At 46.3% G+C, this 19,372-nt stretch overlaps 4 non-coding genes across 4 annotated transcripts; all 4 read left to right on the top strand.

Annotated features, from left to right (window-relative positions):
• Positions 1-13,189: 13,189 nt before the first annotated feature.
• Positions 13,190-13,262, top strand: TRNAT-CGU (transfer RNA threonine (anticodon CGU)). Its single transcript has one exon. It is a non-coding gene; the product is annotated as a tRNA-Thr (tRNA).
• Positions 13,263-13,645: 383 nt separating this feature from the next.
• TRNAT-CGU (transfer RNA threonine (anticodon CGU)) lies at positions 13,646-13,718 on the top strand. Its single transcript has one exon. It is a non-coding gene; the product is annotated as a tRNA-Thr (tRNA).
• Positions 13,719-14,101: 383 nt separating this feature from the next.
• TRNAT-CGU (transfer RNA threonine (anticodon CGU)) lies at positions 14,102-14,174 on the top strand. Its single transcript has one exon. It is a non-coding gene; the product is annotated as a tRNA-Thr (tRNA).
• A 383-nt stretch (positions 14,175-14,557) lies between these two features.
• On the top strand, positions 14,558-14,630 carry TRNAT-CGU (transfer RNA threonine (anticodon CGU)). The gene has a single exon. It is a non-coding gene; the product is annotated as a tRNA-Thr (tRNA).
• Positions 14,631-19,372: the final 4,742 nt, after the last annotated feature.

The raw sequence follows: 19,372 nt of genomic DNA, 5'->3' as shown, positions 1-19,372 counted from the left end.
TTGTACAGAGGGCAATGCAACAACTTTGATAGATAAAATAGAGGAGTAGGCAGAAAGCGACGGATTGAATACAGGAGAAAAATAGAGACAAAGAAATAAAAAAGGAGAGAAAAATATAAAGACGCAAAGTTAAACAGACAGAGACAAAAAAATAAAAAAGAGAAAATAAAAACTGGGGAGTGACAAGGCATGCAGGAAAGATTGTGTCAATGCCACTAACGACGTTGGCTTTTTGTTGGCCTGACTGTTGCCATCTGCATTTTTGGGAAAGTGATGGTGAGAAGCGCTATTTACTCAACTGTGTGGCGCATGCCCGTGTTTATAATGGCCCACGATCAATGCTAGGCCGTATAGAAGATACATGTATCTTATATAGTATCTTAGATGCTCTTTGCGTATTTTGTATTTGTATTGCGGTACGTCTCCCTAGACGAGTATCCGTATCTGTTTTATCGATACGTTTTATGTTTTATCGTGTATGCAAGACACTGTTATTGCAACACTACCATGTGAAACAATAATCGCATACTCAACTTCACTTCTCAAGCTGGTAGTGCAGCCACTAAGCCACCTGAATAAAACTAAGCTGATTGATGTACCATTGCCTTCCCGCCGGGATCTACTGCTGAAGGCTGGTGATAAGGCGCGCTTGTGTGCCTCTTTCGGTGAGGCAGAGCAACATGGCAGTGCTTGTGGAGAAGCAAGCGCGTGAATCGGGACGTTCATGGGCTTGATTGATTTGTGGGGTTTAACGTCCCAAAACTACCATATGATTATGAGAGACGCCGTAGTGGAGGCCTCCGGAAATTTTGACCACCTGGGGTTCTCTAACGTGCACCTAAATCTGAGCACATGGGCCTACAACATTTCCGCCTCCATCGGAAATGCAGACGCCACAGCCTGGATTTGAACCCGCGACCTGCGGGTCAGCAGCCGAGTACCTTAGCCACTAGACCACCGCGGCGGGGCGTTCATGGGATTGCTCACGCTGCTTTCCTTTTCCTTTTTAGGAGCGAAGCTTCTTGTGCCTTGGGTCACTGTCTCCGCTGTAGTACTACTATGCAGCCACATGCGTTGCTCGTCCTGCCATGGTGGTCTGTGGCTTAGGTACTCGGCTGCTGACCCGCAGGTCGCGGGATCGAATCCCGACTGAGGCGGCTGCATTTCCGGTGGAGTCGGAAATGCTGTAGGCCCATTCGCTCAGATTTGGGCTCACGTTAAAGAACCCCAGGTGGTCGAAATTTCCGGAGCCCCCCACTACGGCGTCTCTCCTAATCATATAGCAGTTTTGGGACGTTAAATCAAACATATCAATCACATGCGTTGCTCAATAGATAGCTTTATGTGCATATGTCCTAGAGAATAATATAACTAGATTGTGTTATTGGTTTTTACACCATACGCACGGAGTGAATGCTGATGAGTGGGGCGAAGTGTCCGTGCGTCCGTCCATTCACCCGTCCGTACATCCATCCATGCTTCTGTCCGTCCGTCCATGCATCCGTCTCTCCATCCGTTCATCCGTGCGTCCGTGCTTCTGTCGGTTCATCCTGACACATGGACGGATGGATGGATGGACGTAGGCACGAACGGAAAGACACACGGACGGACGGAAGATGCTTCACCCCACTCATCATCATTTACTCCGTGAATATGCACTGATATTTTTTTTTCTCCTTTTAGTTGTGTCAATGCCAAGACACTTACTTTTACCTGTTACCAGCACCGCGTACCACAATGCGTGCGGTGATGCCCCCACAAATTATGGTGCCGTTCTCCTGCTTGGTACTCCATTGTGAAATCTGAAGCAAGGGGTTCATTTGAATGTCGTTGTGTCACACATCAGCAGTTTGAAAACATAGTGGATATAAGCTATAATTACTTCCGAATGATTCCGAATGATATGTTAATAATATTTTAACTATCGTACCTCCGATGCCGATGCTAGGTCAAATAGAACGTGCGGACTTGCAGAGCATACTAATGTTGTATTAATTTTTCTTGCCGCATGAAAACTGCTAGTCCTAGTTTTTTTTTTAATAGTCATGCAAGGCACATGAGGAGAGTGTGATTTTTGCACCAGCGCAAGAACCTGCTCGAAAGGTTTTGTAATGTCAACAATCCATGCTTTTTGACTCAGCAATTGCGACTGTTCGGCTTCTTCCATCATTTACTCATAGAGGCAAGAGAAGGCTATTGTATAGTCATTTACATTATTATTATTATTATTATTATTATTATTATTATTATTATTATTATTATTATTATTATTATTATTATTATTATTATTATTATTATTATTATTATTATACTGCAGGCTACAAATGGGCCCAAGCAGGAGTGGGAGTGTTACAGAGCCATTAGATCAATAAGGTCAGTGATGGCGTACCAGTTCCCACATATGCGCGGCTACTTTTCACTACATTTACGGCCATTTACTCCCGTTAGTCACTTCATCAGTAGTTTTTTTTTTCTCATTTTTTTGCTATTTCTCAATTTTCAACCTGGCAACCCTGTCGGAAGCCACGGAAACCGAAGGCCACAACGGTTCATTGATTTGCGGGGTTTAACGTCCAAAAACCACCATATGATAATGAGAGACGCCGTAGCTGAGGGCTCCGAAAATTTCGACCACCTGGGGTTCTCTAATGTGCACCCAAATATGACCATAGGGCCTACAACATTTTCGCCTCCATGGAAATTGCAGCCGGTGCAGCCGGGATTTGATCCCGCGGCCTGCGGGTCAGCAGCCGAGTACCTTAGCCACTAGACCACCACGGCGGGGCGACGGCCACAACGGCATGCTATAATCCTCATCTAAAAAAGTTCAGGCAAGTGACGCAGTAGGAGACAAGTCGGCTAAAATGAACGTAATAAGGTTACTATCAGCATCGTTTCATTTGGTCAGTGACTCGCCTTCTGCAATGAGCTTCACATAGCGAGAGCGAGGGTATTATAAAGTACAATATCATGTAGCTACGCTAATACGTACAGGAAAAGACAGTGTGCCTGACCCCTAAGGAACTCCAATTAGCCGTTGGAAGACGTTCTTGTAGCTAGGGGATTCTCAAGCTCAATTAATGCCTTGAGATTGGCTGAGTAGTTTAACTAGGAGTCCGTGTCATCACCGCTTCTTTGTTTGGTATTCCTTTGTTTCTCCTGTTCTTTAACCAAGTTTAAATAAAGATGAAGAGCAATGACCACTTTATTTTTGTCCCGAAGTCTTGCCTTCGCTCCTAACAATCAGCGGCATATCTTGAAGTCTTTTGAAGTATACGCTGAGCCCGCACAACTGTTAACAAACACACAATAAGAATTTTACTTGCAAATCTTTCCGTTTTTGTTCCTTGTTATGTTTTACAACATCATACCCTATGATGTTAAAATCTGGCGGACGACTTTTTGAATGTGAAGCATTTATTTGAAAACTTCGGCGACTTTTACCATAACTATCTGGCCGCTTACGCTTGGGTGCTCTCGTGGTCACCCTCTTAACTTCGCGTGAACTAAAATTAGCATGGGAGGGTAAGATGGTTTGACGAATATCACGCGCTGGTCAAGACATGAGTAAAATCACGATCCCGTCGCGTACGTCATCGAGCACTTTCCACCAGACAGTGGCACATACCCACGGGTGGTTATATACCGCTGGTATGCGGGTATGTGCCACAGGTGATGGGCCCTTAGTATCTACCCAGGACTGAGGAGAACGCACATGGGCAATTTCAACGCGTGAGCGTTAAGAATTACCCGACATCGGTAGCGTCGACCCAACAAATGCAAATAATAAATCACAGGGTCCCAGCTGGACTCGAACTCAAGCATTCTGCTTGAAAATGAAGCATTTTACCACAGAGCCACGCCAGGTCTCAGAACTACTTTTCAAATAGACGCTAATTTTCGTGAAACGTCCATGGTGGTTGCATCTATCTATCTATCTATCTATCTATCTATCTATCTATCTATCTATCTATCTATCTATCTAACTATCTATCTATCTAGCCACCTACTACTTCATGCTCCAGTAAACATGTCGTTAAGGAGATTTATACCAAGAATGGTATTTATTACATTACTCTATGAAAAACATAAATTACTTGTCATATGACGGAAATTATGGTTTACTTGTCATTAACCGCGTGATTTAGATACCATGGCCCTGGTGCTCTAGCGGCCATTTATTCAACTTGGTATCTACGGAACATGATATGACGAGACATTTCAACATGAATAACTTAAAGCAGTGGCGATAATATGAAAAACATGACTTGTATGCCATGTATATAATGACATTTAGACCATACTCATCAGCATCAGTGGCTGTTCCGCCAGGTTCACATGTGCGAAATTCGGTAATGCGTGACGCGCTTGTCTGATGAACTTGAATGACAAGGATTGATATGAAAGTTATGAGAATAATGCCATGTACAACATGACTTACATACCTCGCCCATGCCGAGCACGCGGCGAAATCACTACATAGGTATACAGCAAATTTGGGATTGCCTGACGTGACTGCATGAGGCCCATAAATGGCATATGGTAAAATGAAAATTATTGTATTCATGTCATTGGCAACATGAACTGTTTACCACGCTCATGGCGCGCTTGCGGCCAGTTCTCTAGCTTTATATAGACCAAATTTGGCACTGCGTGACGTGACTATATTACAAGCGTAAACGGCAAGTATATATATATATATATATATATATATATATATATATATATATATATATATATATATATATATATATATATATATATATATATATATATATATATATATATATATAAATATATATATATATATATATATATATATATATATATATATATAAATATATATATATATATATATATCTTGATGTGTCATATGAGAATGAGAATGACTTGCATACCGAGCTGATGGTGCCCTTGCGTCCAGTCCACTTACGCGATATACACCAAATTGCGTATTGCCTAATGGCTACGTATAAAGTACTTCATTATCAAGTCCTAACATGTGGATAACCACATTCATGCCATGTGCAACATTATTTATTTGCCAAGCTGACGGTACGCTCATGGCTGTTTAGCTGGCTTGTTATACACCAAAATCGCTGTTGCATGACGGGACTCTATGACGAAATTAGATGACAGGTTGTACATGAAATCATCACATTCATAATATTTATGGCATATGGTGCACTCATGGCCAGTTCACTAGCATGATATACTTCAAATTTGGTTAGCGTGGTGGGTGTGTATGAGCGATATAAAAGAAAAGATCTAACAAGAAAATCATGGCATGCGCGTTATGTATAGCATAAATTAATTTTTGCTGGCTGCCTCACATAAGACCGAATGCCGCGTATGCGTGGGATTGGCCGGTTTTTGTTTTGTGGTAACGTGGTGCATAGGCCAGTATTTTAAAAAAAGGAACGATATGTCGTTTTCACATAATATTACTCGAAAAATAGTGCAATATAATACACAGTTTACGCACTGTTCTTTCAAGGCAATAATTTCGTGTTATTGTGCAAGAGTATACCATGAAATCTAAACGGATCGAGGTTGTACCTAAAAAATTAATGCACTGTAGTTTACCGCTTTGACGACTCTACATTGTAACATTATTGCTATTACGTCATTGGCACCACAACTATTAAGAGTTTTTTTGTGCTACAGCAAAGAAGGAGTTAACCTGTTAGATTACCACTAAACGTTATGGCATTGCACCTATAGTAACACAATGTTTCTTTCGAATGTGAGGATTAACGCAACAGGAGGAAGACGAAGTGATCCTTTGTAGAACAGATCTCACTCGTCTCAGTGCTTTTCTGGACTTTTCGCTGCAGTTGTGGGGTGTATTGCCCCGTCCGTTGCGGTAATGGATGTACAACCTCACTAGGTGACGTCTGATTCCGGTTCGACCACGGCCACTACCTCGAAGAAGCGAGGAAACACATCCAGTGAGAGCGATGACACTGAGCTGTACTCCGCATCTTGCGACGAGTCCTCAGACGACGGCTTTCAACCTGTCCTGCACCGCAAGGCCAAGCGACGGATCATCAATCCATCGCTGGTGTCAAGTACAGCCACCGTGAAAACGGCGCCCCAGTGATGGCCCCATTCCATTCTGTTCGCGCCAAAGAACGCTACCAAAAGCTTGCGTGCTCTGAGCAGGCAAGCGCTTTCGCTCTATTTCGAGAACATTGTGCCAAAGGAGATTGAAGAAGTACGGCTTAATACAAGAAGAAACATCCTGGCTGTCGATGTGGTGCACCCGAGTGCGCTGAGCACGCTGCAGCAAGTAACTCAACTGGGAAACATTGCAGTTAGGTCCATCATACCAGCCGATGGTGCGACCACATCAGGAGTCATTTACGACATTAAAACGGAAATCCCAAATGCAGACCTTTCAATACTTATGAAACCAGCGAGTCAAGACAACGTCATTGTCAGTGTTGGGCGGCTTGGTAACACACGCTGTGTGAGAGTAACATTCAAAGGTGTCTTCCCGCATACTTGCAGGTTGGCCACTTTCGCCAACAAGTTCGACCGTTTATTCCTAAACCCGTGCAAGGCTTCAATTGTCATGAGATCGGCCATGTAAAGGGTGTTTGCAGGAGCTCCGCTGCGTGCTTCCGGTGCACCGAACCACACGCGGAAGAAAACTGTAGCGCTACCACACTGAAGTGCCCCAACTGTCAGGGTGCTCACAAGGCTTCTTCGAAAGAATGTCCACACATAAAAAAAAATTCTATTCTGAAGCAAATGGTACGAGACAGCTCAACCCACAAAGAAGCTGCTGAGAAAATCCGGCGAAGACGACGTCGCCGTCGAAGGTCTTCACGACGGACAGCGCCAACTTCAGGCAATAAGTCGACGCATCAGGAAAGATTGTCAGCTGCAGTTTCCAGCACGGCAAACACAGACGTTGGAAAAGAGCAAAGGGGCAAGCAAGTCTCTACAGAAGAGCGGCCTCCACTTACGCGTACACAACGCTCAGAAGAGCCGCAGCAGAAGCCGTCTTCTTCAGAGCAAGCTGCTGCAATGGAGGACTTGCGGAACACAGATCAGCAAGTGATAGCTCTTTTTCGACCCTTAACTAACGCAATTGGCTTGTTGTTAAGCAACATGCACACACCATCAGCAAGAAGTGCATTGCAATTACTGGACGCTTTGAGTCCAGTACTCGCAGCGCTTGATTAAATAATGGCTCACCAGCCACTGTCTTTCAGAGAACAGGTTCGAAAGGCAGCGATTATTCTATGGAATGCCCAGGGACTGAGGTCACGCATCGCCGATTTCCGTCGGCTCGTGTACACCAATAAGTTCCCCATCATTGTCATCTGCGAGCCAAATTTACAGAAAGAAATCAGACTTTCTGGTTATGAGTCATTCATTTTGTCTACAATTGCAGACAATAGCAAAGTTCTGATGTTTATTCGCCGCGACCTCACCTACATCCATCATCCGGTGTCACCCCATGACGACAATCAATATATAAGTATAACAGTGGAAAGGAGACTTACCATCACGGTTGTGGGTGCCTACCTCTCTCCATCAAGCCGTTTAGACCATACAAGACTACAAGGTATCCTGTCAGCAACTTGTCACCCATGCATTATAATCGGCGACTTCAACGCCCATCTGGGGAGGTTCGAAGACCAATGTTAAAGGGAGAAAGTTGGTGTCCTTCACCTTCAACAACCATTTTTTCTTGCTAAATGGTGGCAGTCCAACGTTCCTACGTAGTTCAAGGTATAGCAGCTGCCTTGACCTGGCCTTCGTCTCACGAGGCCTCGTCAGGTGTGCTAAGTGGTTTCCAGACATAGAAACGCATGGAAGTGACCCCATTCCCACTTACGTCAAAATCGAAGGATTGTCCCATGCTAAGGTACGCGATAGTGTTCAGAGAGTGGACTGGTTGAAATTCCAGTCTCGCATAGAAGAGCAATGTGAGGAAAACATATCCCTCGACATAGAGGAGATACTTAAAAGCACAATACACGATGCTACGTGTACCCTCACCCGCTCTCCCAAAGTAACGAAATTTGACATCGAGCTAGAACGACTTCGAGCAATCCGACGGCGTGCTGAACAAAGATAACAACGCACGGAGGCAATAGAAGACTTACGGATTGCTCGACGTATACAAAAGAAGATTCGGCGCCGGATAATTAAACTCGAGTCACAACGTTGGACTGTTTTTTGTGAGTCACTTGACCCACGAAAACTTTTATCCCAATTGTGGAAGACGGTACGAGGTCTCCGCACAAAACCCACTCAGTGGTCACCATTCAGGGCTCTCGCACTTTCTGAACAGAGACGGGGCATTGACGTGGCAGAAGACTTCTGTGCCAGAGTATCTGGGCCACTCGCAGTGCCCAATATCCTATTGCCCTCGACTAACTGTCCACAAACACTGGATTCCCGCATGGATATGCTTTTTTCAATCGGGGAGCTCAGAGCAGCTCTAGCTTTGTGTGGACGCACGTCGGCACCAGGGCCCGATAGAATTTCTTATAAGGCCTTGTGTCATCTGGGTGAACACGCGAGAATCCTCCTTTTGGAATTGTACAACAAATCCTGGCAAGATGGGACGCTCCCGACAAGCTGGAAGACAAGTCGCCTAGTTCCACTTCTGAAGCCAGGCAAGTCACCGTTGGAGCTCTCATCTTTTCGTCCGATCGCATGGGCCAGTTGTGTAGGCAAAGTTATGGAGAGGATGATCCTGGGACGCCTGGAGTGGTTCTTGGAGTGTTAGAACATCTACCCAGATGCCATGGCAGGATTTCGGCGAGGTCGAGCATCGATTGAGAACGTAGTTGACCTGGTCACTTATGTCTAACACGAGAAAGGCCGTAAGCGTCTGTGCGCATCTTTGTTCCTAGACGTCAAAGGGGCGTATGACAACGTTACGCATAAAGCTGTTCTCACCGCTCTCGAAGATATAGGAGTAGGTGATCGGATGTATCGCTGGATACGTAGTTATTTGTCAATGCGATCCTTCTTTGTCAGCACTGAAGACGGTCCAACCTCTCCACATCACAGCCACCGTGGCGTCCCCCAGGGTGGCGTACTCAGCCCTGTGCTGTTCAATCTTACGTTAATTGCTCTCACTGAGCATCTGCCAAGCACGGTCCGGCTATCAATGTACGCGGATGATATCTGCGTTTGGGCATCGGCTGTAACACGCCTGCAGTTACGAGGGAGCATTCAAAAAGCTGCCACTGAAACATTACGCTATCTACGAAATCGAGGCTTGGAAATTTCTTCCGAGAAATGCGCCCTCGTAGTTTTTACACGAAAGCCTATGGATAAGCACACTATAAGCATCAATGGTCAAACTGTACCATACATTCGATCGCACAAGTTTTTGGGCGTCATAATTGACAGGAATCTCTCATGGAGTGATCACGTTTCGTACATGAAGAAACGGTTAATAGACATCTGTAATATACTAAAGTTCTTTGCAGGGAAGACTTGGGGAATGTCTCCCAGTGCAATGATACAGCTGTACAGAGTACTTTTTCTCGGTTTTCTGTGGTACAGTTTACCGGCATTGACCAATGCAAGCAAAACAAGCCTTCAAACGTTAAAGAGTGTTCAGTCCCAGGCACTCCGTATTTGCCTCAGCTTGCCTCGTAGTGCATCGACAGTGGCTACTATAGCTATCGCCGGTGACCACCTCATCACGACACATATCGACGTTGAGGCACTCAGGACACATATAGGGCATATTGCTCGGACACCCTGCCACCTCCTAGCCTCTTTACCAGCAGACAGACCACGTTCATCATTTTGCCAAACGGTCACCACATATCGCGATTTTTTGCCAACATGCTTTACACCCGCCGCCAGGCCTTCGACTCCTCCCTGGTGCCTGACTCAGGCTAACATGAGGCTAACTATACCTGGCATCCAGAAAAAAGCAGATATGTCGTCACCTGCTCTTAGACAGCTGCTCTGCTCTTGTTATACGAGACGTATGAAGGCTGTATACACGTGTACACTGACGGCTCTGTTTTACAGAAGAGTTCAACGGCATCATTTGTTATACCGATAAATGACACGACAAGAAAATTCAAGACCTCCCACCTTACGACATCAACGCAAGCAGAGCTCACAGCTTTTTGTGCCGCATTGCAATGCATCAACGACCAACAGCCAGAAAAATGGACACTTTTCAGTGACTCAAAGGCGGCACTGCAATCCCTTCTATCACATTTACGCCACGGACCGTACGAACAGCTGGTATTTGAGATTGCAGAAAAGACTCACCAACTCATTGAGGAAGAACATGAAATAGCCTTTCAATTGCTCCTAAGTCATTGTGGAATAATTGGCAATGAACAGGCCGATCGAGCTGCCCATTCTGCCCATACTGAAAGCGATGAAATATAAATTCCTCTTTCCAGAACTGACGCTGCACGGAAACTCCGCATGCTTTCTCGCAAGCGCACCTCATCACAATAGAACGAGTCATATTTCATCTATGCACGGTTAGAGACTTTGGACCCAACTCTTAGTCTTCGAATTCCTCCGGAATTACGCCGACGAGACGCTTTTATGCTGTGCAGATTATGGTTGGGTGTCGCATATACCAATGTGTACGCGTTCCACATAGGAATGGCTGACACTGCTGCCTGCGACCATTGTGGCAGTGATGAAACAACTTGGCAGATTCTGTGTGAATGCCCACAATACTGCTCGCAGAGACAGTCACTCTGCAATGCACTAGATGAACTGGACAACCAGCCTCTTTCGGAAGAAAGAATCCTGCGCTGCCGACAGGACTTTATGTCGCAGAAGAAGGCTGTGAAGGCGCTTCTGCGCTTTTTGCGTTCAACCGGCCTGTCCAAACGACTGTAATTCGAACTCCCTGAATGTGTGCACATGTGTTTTTTTTTTCTAATTTATTTTTTATCTCTCTATTTCTATCCTCTTTCCGACCCTTTTCCCCACCCCCATACAGGGTAGCAAACCAGTTCGTCTAGGTTAACCTCCCTGTCTCTTCCTTTTATTTATTTATTTCTCTCTCTCTCTCTCTCTCTCTCTCTCTCGAATGTGAGTTTGGTGTAAATGTGATAGTAGGTTAACAAGTGTCTCTTCACTCCATAAAAAATTCGTCCTAGGCAGCTACTGATCTGTTATTATTCTCTCTCATTTTGATAAGCACTTCCCCATCAAGCCAAGGAAACAGCTGTGATAAAACTAGTTCAAGCCCTCACTGGCTGTGTGTGTACACAATGTTTTTGAACCTATTCTCTCTTGATTTGGCATTAAGTTGCAAGGTTGGAGTCGTTCGATGCGAGTAACAGTGACTCATCACTTGGGGTCGAAGCACGAAATAAAAAATAAATGTATGCAGTATCAAAATACTGATGCATTTTCCTTGAGGTGGTAAGGTATCTGTGCTGAGTGTTCTCATTATTTGTGTTCTCATCAATTTCTTGGATGCTCTGAAATTTTTCCTACAACTGTCGGTTTCTTGCACAACTACTTTTTTCTTCATGATGCAATTCTAAATTATTCACACATCCTCATTTTTCGTTATAATTCTTAATACATACTTTTTATATCAGTGTCAATTGAGTGCCCACTACTACTACGTGCAATGTAACAGTGAGTGCAGTGCTCCTTCGTCCCAACGGCAAAGGAATAGCTTGGCTGATACTGAGCAATAACCAAGAATAGTGCACTGTCTTAGATGAAAAGTAAACGTTACAAATGATGAGACTGTAGCATAACACTATGAAATGCACACATCTTTTTAAAGCTAGGCAAATCTGGAGAATATCTAAAACAACAGGGTATTCTGCGGACTAGCCATCAGCCAAGTCCGCCGACTTGAACGCACTCAATATACTTATTTTCAGTTTAGTTAATCCTGTGCAAGATTGCAGCTTAGAAGTGCCGTTGAGCTTGATTTTAAGGGCCCTAGAGACAAAGCAGCAAAACTGTTTACACTAAAGGCCCTAGTCTAAAGCCTTATAAGACAAATCGTCGTTCCTGTCTACACTACGTCAGCATAAACAATGATACATTTAAACTAAAGATTCACTAGCATAAACATTATCGAGGCAAGATAGTTTAGTTTTAGGGCAAGTCAATCTGTGGAAAATGCCTTTCTCAATCATATCATCCAGTGAGTCCACATCCTTCAAACGATATTTTATTTCATTGCAGACTTGCTTGATAAGTACTGTGACCTCTAAATCTGCACTTCACGGAAAAACAACAAAGAAATAGCTTGCTTACCTTTCATTGTAGTAGGCCCGTGGTACTTTAAAACTAAGGCATCTGGAAAAGATAAAAAATAACGCAAAGAAATTTATTAGGAATAGGGTCCTCTAACTCACATTATCAAAGTGGCGCTTAAAGATGCGACTGTACTTTGGCAATGCAGCCCACTAATAGAGTTTTCGAAAGCATTGCTCGAGTTATTCACAAAGACGGCTGTCTCTTGGCCTCATATGAAAACACTGCCATTGGTTTCTAAGCCAGATCTATACTCCTCATTTCCCCCAAGGATAAATTTTATATAACAGGAGAACATTCAATAACACCCCCTTGCACAATAATGGCAAAATGGCTGCGTTGAGACACATTCATATGGTAGCATAGCGCAGGCGAACGCAAACGAAGGGAATAAGTGTTCGGCACAAGCGCTGCCTTTAGCGAAAATTTCAATGCAAGTGACAGGTTGTATAAGTTAAATATGCGACCTGAATCGATTACGCGAAGTAAACGAAAAAAATACAACAAAAAGCAAGCAAGTCAAAGGCCACAGGGCGCCGTATGGCGTCTGATGAAGAGCTTGGAGTAATAAGGAAGAGATATTTCCTTGGCACTTCCTATATATATATATAGAGAGAGAGAGAGAGAGAGAGAGAGAGAGAGATATAACAGACAGTAATGCCAAGAAATGTACAGGGGAAGTTATTAACATTAATGGAATGTAAATAAGAACAAAGAAAAGTGGATGGTGTGTTTGGTGTGTTTAGACTTGGTGTGTTTAGGTTGTATAAGAGGGACAATTAATCAGCTGCCCGCTCATAATAAGTTCACGTGCTACGTGACGCCAAACATGCGCATAAGAGTGTTTTCACACTCGTTGTTTGGCTTATAGATGGCACTGACTGTCGCTCCTACTTCTAAATTCACAGATAAACCCAAAAAAGTGGATGGAGGGAGTGCCGCTGTAATAGCTCAGTGGTTAGAGCATCGAACGCGTAATTCGAAGGTCGTAGGTTCGATTCCTGCTTACAGTTGGTAATTTTTTCATCCACTTTTCTTTCTTCTTATTTACATTCCATTAATGTTAATAACTTCCCCTGTACATTTCTTGGCATTACTGTCTGTTATATCTCATTATTATTGTGTTAAAAACACGGAAAAACGAGCCCTTAGGTATACACTTCTTTCCCTTATTTCATTGAACGAGGGTCTCGTACTGGCAGACTTGGTGTGTTTAGGTTGTATAAGAGGGACAATTAATCAGCTGCCCGCTCATAATAAGTTCACGTGCTACGTGACGCCAAACATGCGCATAAGAGTGTTTTCACACTTGTTGTTTGGCTTATAGATGGCGCTGACTGTCGCTCCTACTTCTAAATTCACAGATAAACCCAAAAAAGTGGATGGAGGGAGTGCCGCTGTAATAGCTCAGTGGTTAGAGCATCGAACGCGTAATTCGAAGGTCGTAGGTTCGATTCCTGCTTACAGTTGGTAATATTTTCATCCACTTTTCTTTCTTCTTATTTACATTCCATTAATGTTAATAACTTCCCCTGTACATTTCTTGGCATTACTGTCTGTTATATCTCATTATTTTTGTGTTAAAAACACGGAAAAACGAGCCCTTAGGTATACACTTCTTTCCCTTATTTCATTGAACGAGGGTCTCGTACTGGCAGACTTGGTGTGTTTAGGTTGTATAAGAGGGACAATTAATCAGCTGCCCGCTCATAATAAGTTCACGTGCTACGTGACGCCAAACATGCGCATAAGAGTGTTTTCACACTCGTTGTTTGGCTTATAGATGGCGCTGGCTGTCGCTCCTACTTCTAAATTCACAGATAAACCCAAAAAAGTGGATGGAGGGAGTGCAGCTGTAATAGCTCAGTGGTTAGAGCATCGAACGCGTAATTCGAAGGTCGTAGGTTCGATTCCTGCTTACAGTTGGTAATTTTTTCATCCACTTTTCTTTCTTCTTATTTACATTCCATTAATGTTAATAACTTCCCCTGTACATTTCTTGGCATTACTGTCTGTTATATCTCATTATTATTGTGTTAAAAACACGGAAAAACGAGCCCTTAGGTATACACTTCTTTCCCTTATTTCATTGAACGAGGGTCTCGTACTGGCAGACTTGGTGTGTTTAGGTTGTATAAGAGGGACAATTAATCAGCTGCCCGCTCATAATAAGTTCACGTGCTACGTGACGCCAAACATGCGCATAAGAGTGTTTTCACACTCGTTGTTTGGCTTATAGATGGCGCTGACTGTCGCTCCTACTTCTAAATTCACAGATAAACCCAAAAAAGTGGATGGAGGGAGTGCCGCTGTAATAGCTCAGTGGTTAGAGCATCGAACGCGTAATTCGAAGGTCGTAGGTTCGATTCCTGCTTACAGTTGGTAATTTTTTCATCCACTTTTCTTTCTTCTTATTTACATTCCAATAATGTTAATAACTTCCCCTGTACATTTCTTGGCATTACTGTCTGTTATATCTCATTATTATTGTGTTAAAAACACGGAAAAACGAGCCCTTAGGTATACACTTCTTTCCCTTATATATATATATATATATATATATATATATATTGCCACGTTCCATTTTCCCCAAGTTTTTGTTATCGTCCGAAAACACCGCACGATTCTCAGCGCAAACCGCGCCTGCAGTTTTCTAGAAGATTCCGGACTGTAGTAGATCATTTCGATAAGATCACGCCCACTGTGCGAACGGTACAGATTGTTCTGGAAGCTACGCCACCGCCAGCGATAACGCTAGAACATTCGACGGCAAGAGTATAAATGCCGGCGCGCTTCGCCGCTTGTCAGTTGTTGATCGAAGGCCGACGCTCCGTTCGCCGCTATCAGTCCGAGACTGCTATCTGTGCGAGACTGCTGCTGTAATTGGACTTTCAGTTTACCGGGCACAGGTTCGCCCAAATAAACAGTTAAATCCTAACACGAAGTCTCCTGTCTTCGGCCACGTCACGACCCCGTGACATCTGGTGGAGGTGCTGCTTCGTTCATGTACCGCACGCCCCCGTCAAGCCGTGAACCCAGCCCACGTCGCGGAGAAGACGCCGACGCCAACCAGGAGCAGCGAACAAGCCGCCGACAGCAAGGGCTACCACCGGAGTACGGGATTCTAGAAGACAAGGCGCGGAAGACCAAGGCCATGACCGCGACTGCAGCGACAATGACAACCGCCGCATCTCTGCCCACGATGGTCATGCATCAACCCAGGGAACCACCAATTTTCCATGGGTCATCGTTCGAAGACCCGGAGTCCTGGTTAGAAACATACGACCGTGTGGCCGCCCTCAACCACTGGGACAACGAAGAAAAGCTCCGGCGTGTGTACTTCTACCTGGAAGACACCGCAAGGACCTGGCTAGAGAATCGTGAGTCCACGCTCCGAACGTGGGATGTCTTCTGCGGCGCATTTCTGCAAACGTTCGCGAGCGTCGCTCGCAAAGAAAGGGCCGCTGCTCAACTAGAGACCCGGGTTCAGCTACCGAATGAGAAGGTTGGAATTTTCACAGAGGAGATGACCCGTCTATTTCGTCACGCTGACCCAGACATGCCTGAGGAGAAGAAAGTTCGTTTCCTCATGCGAGGGGTGAAACAGGAGCTCTTCGCGGGACTAATGAGGAATCCACCAAACACAGTCCAAGAATTTGTATCCGAGGCGACCACCATCGAAAAAACCCTTGACATGCGCACCAGACAGTATAATCGTCGCCTGACTCCAGAATGCGCTGCTGCTCAAACCAGTGACTCCGAAAACCTGCGTGAAACGATCCGAGCGATCGTGCGGGAAGAGCTGCGCAAACTGTTGCCTTCGGCGCAACCTCAAGTGGATTCGATTGCCGACATTGTGCGAGAAGAAGTTCGGCAATCACTTCGAATTCCCCATACACCACTGCCCGAGCCAGAAACTATGAGCTACGCCGCTGCAGTGCGCCACAACGCTCCTCCCCGTCCACGCCAAAACGCCGCCCCGTCGCACTTCCGTCGCCAGACACCACCGCCGCCACCACCCCCACCGACGACCTACCGTTCACCAGCGGGCCAGCGCAGTGCGCCGAGGAAAACCGACGTTTGGCGCACCCCTGACCACCGCCCACTGTGCTACCACTGCGGCGAGGCCGGGCACACTTACCGCCGTTGCCAGTACCGACAGATGGGACTGCGTGGCTTCGCCGTCGATGCACCACGTCCGCAGCCAGGAGAACGACCACGTGACATCGCCAACTACCTGACAGGAACTCGGTGGACACCACGAAGCCCTTCGCGTTCACCGTCGCCCAGCCGCCGCAGGTCACCGCACCACCGACAATACTCTGGCCCAACGCGGGGCCGGTCACCTAGCCCGTATCCGGGAAACTAAGGGCAGCAACCGGTGGAGGTGCGGTTGCTGTGCGACGAACTACCGAAGATCCTCCGACGACGACGACGCCGCGACGGAGCTTTCCGAACACAACGCCAACCAGGCAAAGCCCTGACGGCGAAAGCTCACTTACTGAAGGTGGCCTGACGACGCAACATGGAAGCAGCGGAACAAGCCGACGCAGCCGTGACCCGACGCCACGCCCTAACTGTAATGCGAGACGGCGAACTAGCGACCTCGACGTTCTTATCGACGGCCACAGTGTGACCGCTCTCGTCGATACTGGAGCCGACTATTCTGTCATCAGTGGGTCGTTCGCCGCGAAGTTAAAGAAAGTTAGGACAGCTTGGAAAGGCCCTGAAATCCGCACAGCCGGAGGTCATCTCGTAACGCCTGCAGGAATCTGCACAGCGAGAGTCACCATTAACGGCCGTATTTATCCTACAGACTTCGTAGTCCTACAGCGTTGCTCGAGAGATGTCATCCTTGGCATGGACTTCTTATGCCTCCATGGTGCTGTCATCAACCTAAAAACAAAGTCGATAACGTTATCCACAGAAGAAGCACTACCGCCGCGCACGCCGTCAGGACACCATGCCTTGAATGTGCTGGAAGAACAAGTCACTATTCCGCCTCGCTCAAGCGTCATTATTTCAGTCGGCGCTCCTAAATCACCTGACTTGGAAGGCGTCGTTGAAGGCAGTCAGCATCTGTTGGTCACCCGAAATATTTGCGTCGCAAGAGGAATCGCAGAGCTGCGGGAAGGCAAAGCAACGGTTTTGCTCACAAATTTCAGCAATGAGTACAAACATGTGAACAAAGGAACAACGGTCGCATACATCGAAGAAATTGTCGAAGCCACCAGTGCTTTCGCCCTCGCCGATTCTGCGGAACCTGCTCAGAGGCACCAAGCCCCTCCCATATCTTTCGACGTCAATCCCAGACTTCCGAACGATAAGCAAGAACAGCTCAAGGCCCTGCTCCTGCAATACGAAGATTGCTTTTCGTCGTCATCGAAAATTCGGCAGACCCCAATCACGAAACATCGCATCATAACCGAAGAAAATGCCAGACCACTCCGTCAGAGTCCGTACAGGGTTTCGACGCGAGAACGTGAGGCCATGAAGAGACAAGTTGATGAAATGCTGCGGGATGACATTATCCAGCCGTCCAAAAGTCCATGGGCATCCCCCGTGGTGTTAGTGAAGAAAAAGGATGGGACCCTACGTTTCTGCGTCGATTATCGCCGCCTGAACAAAATCACGAAAAAGGACGTGTATCCCCTCCCACGAATAGACGACGCACTTGATCGGCTCCATAACGCCAAGTACTTTTCGTCAATGGACCTTAAGACTGGCTATTGGCAAATCGAAGTCGACGAAAGAGACCGAGAGAAGACGGCGTTCATAACACCGGATGGCCTCTTCGAGTTTAAGGTGATGCCCTTCGGCCTTTGCTCAGCGCCTGCAACGTTTCAACGCGTTATGGATACAGTACTGGCAGGATTGAAGTGGCAGACTTGCCTTGTGTACTTGGACGACGTCGTCGTGTTTTCCTCGAGTTTCGACGGGCATCTTCGGCGCCTTGAAGCTGTACTTCAAGCCATCAAGACTTCCGGACTCACACTGAAGCCACAAAAGTGCAGATTTGCGTATGAGGAGCTCTTGTTTCTGGGGCACGTTATCAGCAAGTCTGGAGTTCGTCCCGATCCACGGAAAACAGCCGCCATCGCCGACTTCCCGCCGCCCACTGACAAGAAAGCCGTGCGCCGATTTCTGGGCCTGTGTGCCTATTATAGGTGGTTCGTGAAAAACTTCGCCCGCATCGCCGATCCTCTCACTAACCTTACCAAGGCCGACGTGGAGTTTAAGTGGGGAACGCCGCAGGAACACGCTTTCCAGGAGCTTAAACATTGCCTCCAGACGCCTCCGTTACTTGCCCATTTCGACGAATTCGCCGAGACAGAAATACATACCGACGCAAGCAGCGTAGGTCTTGGCGCCGTTCTTGTGCAAAGGGCTGACGGACTTGAAAGGGTTATTAGTTACGCCAGCCGATCGCTATCCAAAGCAGAAGCAAATTATTCCACAACAGAAAAGGAGTGCCTCGCCATCATCTGGGCTACGTCGAAATTTCGCCCCTACCTCTACGGCAGGCCCTTCAAAGTTGTGAGCGACCACCACGCATTGTGTTGGCTAGCCACCTTGAAGGACCCCTCAGGTCGCCTCGCACGATGGAGCCTGAGACTTCAAGAATATGACATTACTGTCATTTACAAGTCCGGCAAAAAACACTCCGACGCCGACTGTCTCTCTCGTGCGCCTGTCGACCGACCGCTACCCGACGACCCGGATGACGACTACTTCTTAGGAACGATAACTACCGACGACTTCGCTGAACGACAGAGGGCCGACCCGGAACTTAAGGCCCTAATAGAATACCTCGAAGGCAGGACCGCCGAAGTCCCGAAGATATTCAAGCGCGCACTTGCGTCGTTCTTTCTACGAAACGGTCTTCTACAAAAGAAAAACTTTTCACCGCTTCGAGCTAAGTACCTTCTTGTGGTGCCTTCAGCTCTGCGACCAGAACTCCTGCAGGCCCTTCACGACGATCCGACGGCAGGGCACCTCGGTGTTTCTCGCACGCTCGCGAGGATACAAGAAAGGTACTACTGGCCACGTCTAACCACCGACGTCACTCGTTATGTGAGAACATGCCGGGACTGTCAGCGACGCAAGACACCGCCGACAAGGC

The sequence above is a fragment of the Rhipicephalus microplus genome, chromosome 9 (assembly GCF_043290135.1).
Source record: "Rhipicephalus microplus isolate Deutch F79 chromosome 9, USDA_Rmic, whole genome shotgun sequence".
In the NCBI taxonomy this organism is placed as follows: domain Eukaryota; kingdom Metazoa; phylum Arthropoda; class Arachnida; order Ixodida; family Ixodidae; genus Rhipicephalus; species Rhipicephalus microplus.
The sequence above is the reverse complement of the archived record's forward strand: the minus strand, read 5'-3'. Positions and strand labels throughout refer to the sequence as shown.